We start from the raw sequence: 7,837 nt of genomic DNA, 5'->3' as shown, positions 1-7,837 counted from the left end.
TGAAGCAAAACAAGCCTTTGAAAGCATAAATTGGCCTTGACTCAAACCCCAGTGTTAAATAATCCACAGTTTGACAGAGACTTTATCATTTTCTCCTTTGCCTCCCAACATACTATTGCTGCTGTTTTATTACAGAAAGATGACCACGGGAGTGAGAAAACTATTGCTTTTTTCAGCAGAGCTCTCAGAGATGCCCCTCTAAAGTACCAAATTATGGAGAAACAAGCCTATGCTTTGATCAAAGCTATTAAAGACTTTAGGATTTACATCCTTTACTCCATGTTGTGGCTTATGTACCAAGTCCTATTGTCAAAGACATTCTCACCCAAGAAAACTTAGAGGCAGAAGAGGAAAATGGATCGCCAATATACTAGAATTTGACATTGAAATAAAACCCACAAAGCTGATAAAAGGGCAAGGTTTAGCCAAATTAATGACAGAAGCAAATTTCCAAGCCTTAGATATCAATCAACTGGACAGTGAAACAGAGCTGGCGACTCCAAAGATCAATGTAGCCTTTGAACAATCTCCTTGGTACTCTGATATCTGTTATGTGTTACAAAACCTGTGTGCTCCCCAGGACTGTCCAGAAACTAAGTGTAGGTTCCTAAAAATGAAAATCATCTAGATTTGTGTGATGGATGGAAATTTACTTTGGAAAAACCATGAAGGTATCTTGCTGCACTGTCTAATAGAGAATGAAAATAACAAATCATGCAAGATTTCCATGCTGGAGATTGCGGTGGACATTTGTACTGGAAGTCCACTGTGGACAAGATATTGAGGGCTGGGTACTACTGGCCATATTATGTTCTCTGAGGTTAAGAAATTTACGGCCTCATGCCACAAATGCCAACTGTTTGAAGGCAAAAGACAGTTGCTGCCACTTCCTTTGAAGCCCATTGCAACAGAGAGACCTTTTCAACAATGGGGCTTGGATTTCATTGGGGAAATTCATCCCTCATCTTCAGGGCAACACAGATGGATTCTGACAACAACAGATTACTTCACCAAGTGGATTGAAGCTGCCCCATGCAGACAAGCAAATGATTCAGTAATTATTCAGTTTTTGGAAAACAATATACTGGCTAGATTTGGCTGTCCGGACAAGATAATAACAGACAACGCTGCTGCCTTCAGATCCAAGAAAATGGTGAACTTCTGCCATAAATTTCACATTATTTTGGGCCATTCTACGACTTACTATCCTCAAGGGAATGGCCTTGCTGAATCATCAAACAAAAGTTTGATAAATATCATAAAGAAAGTGCTGGAAGAGACAAAAAGAACTGGCATAAGAAACTAGTAAATGCTTTATGGGCAGACAGACTAACAACTAAAAGATCAATTGGGACCAGCCCATATGAGTTAGTCTATGGATTAGAGGCCAGATTCCCGTCATCACTAGGAGTGCGGTTATGAAACTTCTGCAAGAAAGCCAAGCAGAGCCAAATGACATGCAAAGAAGGATTAACCAGATAATTTGTTTACAACAGACCAGAGAATAAGTTTTCAGCAGAGTACAGATACTACAAGAGAAACTGAAAAAGGCCTTTGATAGAAGAACCAAAGCAGAAGATTTGAATATAGGGGACAAAGTTTTAAAGTGGGATGCAAGAAGAGAAGAGAAAGGGAACATGGAAAGTTTGACTCTTTATGGAAAGGACCATTTGCTGTCCAAGCAGTGCAAGGTAATAACACCTACTTCCTCAAAAGTTTGACTGAAACTGACTTGGATGAAGGTCCTGTCAATGGCAGGATGCTGAAGCACTACTTTGACTGTTCACTATGAGTGGAATCCAAGGATTCATTGTATATATGCAGATGTACATATTGTTTCTGTTTTAGATTGTAAAAGCAGTTTTCCCAACTGATTCACCAACCAGCTAGAGGCAAGTAGAATCAGAGGTCTTCCAAGAAAAAAGCACACAATTTTGACACATTTTGCAGCAAATTTCAAAGACTGGGATGGACAGTCAAAGAACAAGGAAATCTGACTGCTGTTCTTGGTCTTTCAGAAGAAAAACCATCCCCATGTGGAGCCACTGTTGGATACCTATACTAATAGGTTTCATATTTCATGATTGGCAAGGAAAGTCCAAATATGCTCTGCTTTGGTATTACAAAGATCCCATATTTCCTAGAGAACAAGAGGTGTGTAATCTGTTTCAAATATTGAAGACCTTTATTTCAATTTTGTGGATGATTCAACAGTCTAATCTGGATCATGCCATGTGTTCAATTTTGAGTTATAGAATAGAGAAAGAAGTCTGTCCAAACTGTTTAATCTTGGCAGACAAGTAGTTTAGGTAGAGAAGCAAAGGTTCCCAACAGCTTAATCTGGGACCTTGGAAGAGATAAGGGTAGAAGTAGATAGAAAAGAAAAAGAAAAAGCCAAAGAAAAGAAAAAGGCAAGTAAGGGTTTGCAAGCTAAATGCACCCTCAATGGAGAAACAAAATGCTAGAAGGAAAATAGCTGGGTAAGCAGTTGTGGTTGCAGAAAAGGTATTTTCACCATTACACATATGTCAAGAGGTGTTTTGCCAAGGCAAAAATCTGTCAATGGACAAAGTGGTTAAATCCATCAAATTACAGCAAGGAGCACAACTAACCTCCCTCTTCCCCTCTATTCCATTACTAACACTCCCTTTCTTTAGCTGAGATTTATGAAGAGAGATTATGGTTTTATGATGGTTCTAGTTCATTCAGAAGCCACATTTCTTGTCTAAGATCTTTTCATTTTGATCTACTCTCAAAACTAAATCAACTTTACATAAACTCAGTAAAATCCCCTTCATTTGCTCCCCTCACTCATATTAACCTCTAATTCTACTATATAGCTCCCTTATCTTACCCCTTCCCCTAATAATACTAACACTATGGTGTATAAAGCCCCAAAATCTTATAAATACCCCTTCCTTTGGCATTATAGCCATATGTTCTTCAGAAGGGACCAAAATGACCTCTGGTCACTTTGGTGAACCTGTCCCACCCCACTCCCCCTTGCTACAAACCAACTCGCTCCTCAAACTACCCTTTGCATTGAATAAACCCTTATAAAACCTCTTATGCCTTTAAATCCTTTGCAAAAGTTACCAAAGTCAAAAACCCGCCTCTGGCGCATTTCCAAAGGTTAGCGCATTATTTGTTAAATGGAAAACATTCAAAAAACCAATGAAAAACCCATAAACCCAAAGTTTCCGCCGCGCATATAACCTAAGCAAGTTGCCGCTCCGCCCACCGTCGGATCAAGTCTCTGAGATCCGACGACCCACAGCGATATCGGAGCTGCCCCTGTAGCCGTCCTTTACCGCCCGAGAAGGTGACGTTGCGTCACGTCAGGGCCTCTCCACGCGTCAGACGTTAAGGACTCTCGGAGCCGGGTCTGACAGTTCTGAGACCGTACCTAAACCGCCCCGAGAGACCGTAGCGGCTAGCCCTAACCGTAACCGCTACGGTCCTAACCGCCAACTGTTTTCCGCCAACGCATCGCCACGTCACGTTCGCTTGTACTCGCCCCTGCTATTCGTCCACCTGGCCGCTGACATGGCTGCCACCTCATCGCCCCTTGGACCAATAGTCTACGCCACGTCACCCGATGACGTCAGCTGACGTCACCTCACCTTGACCCGCCAATGACGTCATGCTGACGTCATCACTAAAAAGCGCCAAAAATGGTAAAAAGTCCATATTAACCCAAAAAAGCCGTGTTTTTCTCACTTTTCACTCCTGTCGCCACTGTTCTCTCTGCATGAACGTTTACGTTCAAATTTCCGCCAACCTGCTGAGTTAACCTGGCCGACCTCCTCAGCAGCAACCGTGCACGCCTGCGCAACCTCTGTTCGTCAATTAACAGTATTTACCGTTGTTCTGCCCTCCATACGACTGTTATTGAAATTTAAGTTGCTCAGAAGGCTAAGGACACCTTACAAACTATATTTGCACCGCCCATTTCCCTCTGCACATCCACAATTGTAACTGTGAAGTCTAAAAACACCAGCCAAGCCATAATACCTGTAATTTCACTAAAAAACAGCGTTCACTGCGTATTCCCGGCAAATTCCTTGTTGACCTCAAATTACCCGCTGAAAGAGGGCATAGTGACACCCACAGTAGCCTTGACTCCTAGTATAAGCAGTATTTCAATTGCTGCTGTATAAACTCCTCCTCTGATACTTAAATTTCAAGACTATTCTTACAAAAAGCACTTCTGTTCTGTGCTGGTGCTTTTACAAGCCACTTTATTACAATTGTTGAACTTCAAAGAATCATGGAGACTCCTATTGCTCTAAATATCAAGCCCCTCAATGCTCCTCACCAGGAATTAGCATGGAAGCTCTGGGAGACATGGATTACCAAATGCTGGACTGGTTCCCTATGGGAACCAAATACAATATCCAGATGATGAATGAGTTAAAAGCCCAGCACCTGAGTGGGGCAGACATCTGGGAATTTGGGACTCAAATTTGCCCATCTACAACCTTCCCCAAGTAAATCCTATGCCAGAACTGATCTACAGCTGCCAGGAATGCTATGACCCAAACCAAAGAGCTGTCATCAGCCCCACAGGCTCAATCCTGTTCCAGATTACCCCAAAGAGTATAAATGGAATGCTGCACTTCCAAACTGCCAAGCAATTGACCCCCATCTTCATGCAGAATTTGATAAACAAAGGGACAAGCTGTCAAATGACCAAATCATTAAAATCAATCAGTTGTTTGTAAGACCAGGCTCTGAAACAGTCAGAACCCCTCCTATTGGGTATCACTACTTGAATGATTTGGGCAGGATGTTAGTGGATTTAATCAGTTATGTCCTAGGATTTGGGGGATGGAGGACGTGGATGATAGCCTAATGGCAATGCTGTCTATATTCTCTCCTGGTAAGCCCCCAGCTGTACATTATGACTATGCAACCTACATTGCAGATAGAATCCATGAGCAGTTTATGAACTTGAAGAGGGAAAGACTATTCAGGTATACTTCATATATATACCATCTATTCTTGTTCTATCAGCCAGCCACCTTCTCTTTTCCTTTGAAGCAACTCAATGCCCAGGGAAATCCAAGATCAGTTGTGTTCTGGACTTCTGTTTTTCATCATACCTCTGTATCACCTTACACATACACTGAGTTTATTGACTTATTCATTTATCCAGTCATGACAGTATTGCATGGTATCCTCCTCCTAGACTAACTGATGACATGAGAAGAATTCTCCATTTGAATAAGTCCTACAGCATTGGTAATTGGTACTTCTACCAAAACCACACAGTCATCAGGATATATGGCTGTGAGTTGACCCTTTTAGGTTGCCAAGGTATGTCCCCATGAGGCTTTTTGCCTTGGAATATTTCAGACAGTTTGGGAACTCAGACTACCTGCATTTTCAGAGCAAGAACAAGAAGTCACAGCTAAAGGTGAGGAGCCAGCTGGGTTCTTTCCTATATAACAGAAAAGAGGAAGGGTGGAAGGAGGCAGACAGTATCCTGGAGGGCCTTAGACTGCAAACCAGCTTTGAATGGATACCCTATGACCCCAATCATTCTATCTCCCTCAGGAGGATTAGATACAAATTGGGTAGCTATGCACACAAGAGACAACCCGAGATTGAACAGTATGCCAATGCATCAAATTGGGAAGAGGGTACCCTAGAGGAGGAAATTACTAATGAAGAGTTACTTGAGAGAGAGGCTAGAAATATGCAAAAGGAAGCTGACTTGGAAACTTGTGGACAGGTGCCCCTCTCCTACAAAAAGCAACTTGGAGCAGCTGCTGCATCATCAACAGCACAGCAGCAAACTGCCGAGAAAGCACCACAGACAGCAAGCAAGGATAAAGGGAAGCAGGTGGAACAGCCACCTCCATTGACAGAAGAACAAGTGGATACATTGCTACAGCAGCAAGAAGAGATGGAGCAGCAGGAACTCGGGGCAGCAACAGGAAGAGGAACAATTTAGTGAACAGCAGCCCTTGCAGCAAGAAAAAGTGATTAATGCTCCAAGCTCCACTGAGCAACAGGCTCAGACAATAGTGCCTCCTAGGGCAGAAACTACTGTTGATACCTCAGTCCTCCAAACCCCACAAAAGGAGGACTTAACCAGGAAAAGGGATAGAGAGACTCCCCTGACTTCATCCATCAATCGGGGAGAGAAAAGACAAAGACTAAATGACTCTCAAAAGGATGACATAGCAGTGAGGCAAGCAATGGGCATGGGCCCACCCAGTGGAGAAGTTTCAGCCAGTTCATTTCAGCATGAACATGATAGAGCCGTGGGAGGAGAGGTCAGCTCCTCCAGCCAGCATAGAGAAGGACAGTCAAGCATCAAACAACAATTTATTGACATTAAGAGGAGGAGTGATCCTATTAAAGTACAGCTGTACAATCATTTGCTGAACCTGGCTCCTACCAATCAGCAAAGACTCATGTCTGCCTTTGATGTAAGTGAAGGCAAGATGATCATGAGTCACTTCATGCCCACAACGCTGCATCCTCAATCTACCTCGGATTACCTAAGAATCAACATGGAGGTTCTGGCCAAAGACATACACCCTATGGATAAGATTGAATTACATAAACAAACTGGTGAAATGGTGTATGCCTCCTTGGCAGATGAAACGTTGGAGAACTACAAATTGAAGAGCAGCCTTGATAACACAGCATCTCAGCTGGAATTGGAGAGAGCATCATCACAAGCCAAGGACAACAGGATCAAGTCCTTGGAAGAGGTAATTATAGAAATAGGACATGATCCTAAAGATGTTAAGGGTATCCAAGAACTCTTGAAGCTAAGGGATACAGACTTGGCGGCCTTAAGAAAGAAAATCAAGCTTCCAGCTACCATCCATCCTCAAACAGATGAAGTTGCCCAGCAAAGGCAGGAAAAGGATGCTACAGACCTACTGATATCCCTGTACAAGGAGCTGGTTCGGACTCAAGACCAGCTAGGACAATCAGAAGCTGCAAAGGCAGCATTACAGACAGCTATGAAACAAAAAGAAGAGGGCCAACCCTCCCAGCCTCCTCCTGTGATAATCAACCTTGAGGAAGTCCAGCCAACGACTACTCCTCCTCCTCAACAGACAGGGCCTACAGCACCATCTACAACAACAACTACACCAACAACAGAGCCAACTCCTACTCTGGATATGCAGAAGCTGCAAGCTGAGATCCAAGTTCTTGAATCCCAAATGAAAGAGCTTGATGATGTCAAAAGATCTTTGACCAAGGTGAATGAAAAATTTGACAAAAGCAAGCAGAATGAGGCAGCAAAGGAAAGAGAGGTGAAAGCTCTAAAAAAGAGAATAGCTGAACTAGAAAAAGAGCTTGCACTAGAAAAAGTAACAGCAAAAATGAAAGCAGTCCTCTGGGGCAACATTGGTCGATCCATCACCAATCAGTGGCAGTATATTGAAACTATGGATGAGCAAATAGCACTCATCATGAAGGCAAACAGGGGGTACAGAGAGCAAGAGCAAGCCTTGGCCACATGCCAGATGCTGCCAGCAGAATGATCAATATTTTGAATAACAAAACCAGCTCTCAACTAGCCACCATGGGAATTACTAACAGGACTGAAACAATTTCAGTAGTTAAAGAGTCTTGACACTAAGAAGCCTAATCGGAACGCTGGAGAGGAGAACACAGGATATGCAGACCGAGATCAACAAATTCCTGGACAGATTTGTGGCATTACAAAACAGAGGCCTCCCCAACATATTAAGCAGTGTAGGAAGGCTGCTTACTCTGGAAAATTACATCAAAAGGGTTGATGCGCAGGCTGCAGTACAAATAGCAAAACAACCCAGTACCTCAGCTGAAACAGGGCCAGCAACAG

Source organism: Pinus tabuliformis, chromosome 4_1 (assembly GCF_031772625.1).
Source record: "Pinus tabuliformis cultivar Carrire ecotype Pingquan chromosome 4_1, CPIR1, whole genome shotgun sequence".
NCBI lineage: Eukaryota > Viridiplantae > Streptophyta > Pinopsida > Pinales > Pinaceae > Pinus > Pinus tabuliformis.
This window is presented reverse-complemented; position numbering follows the sequence as displayed.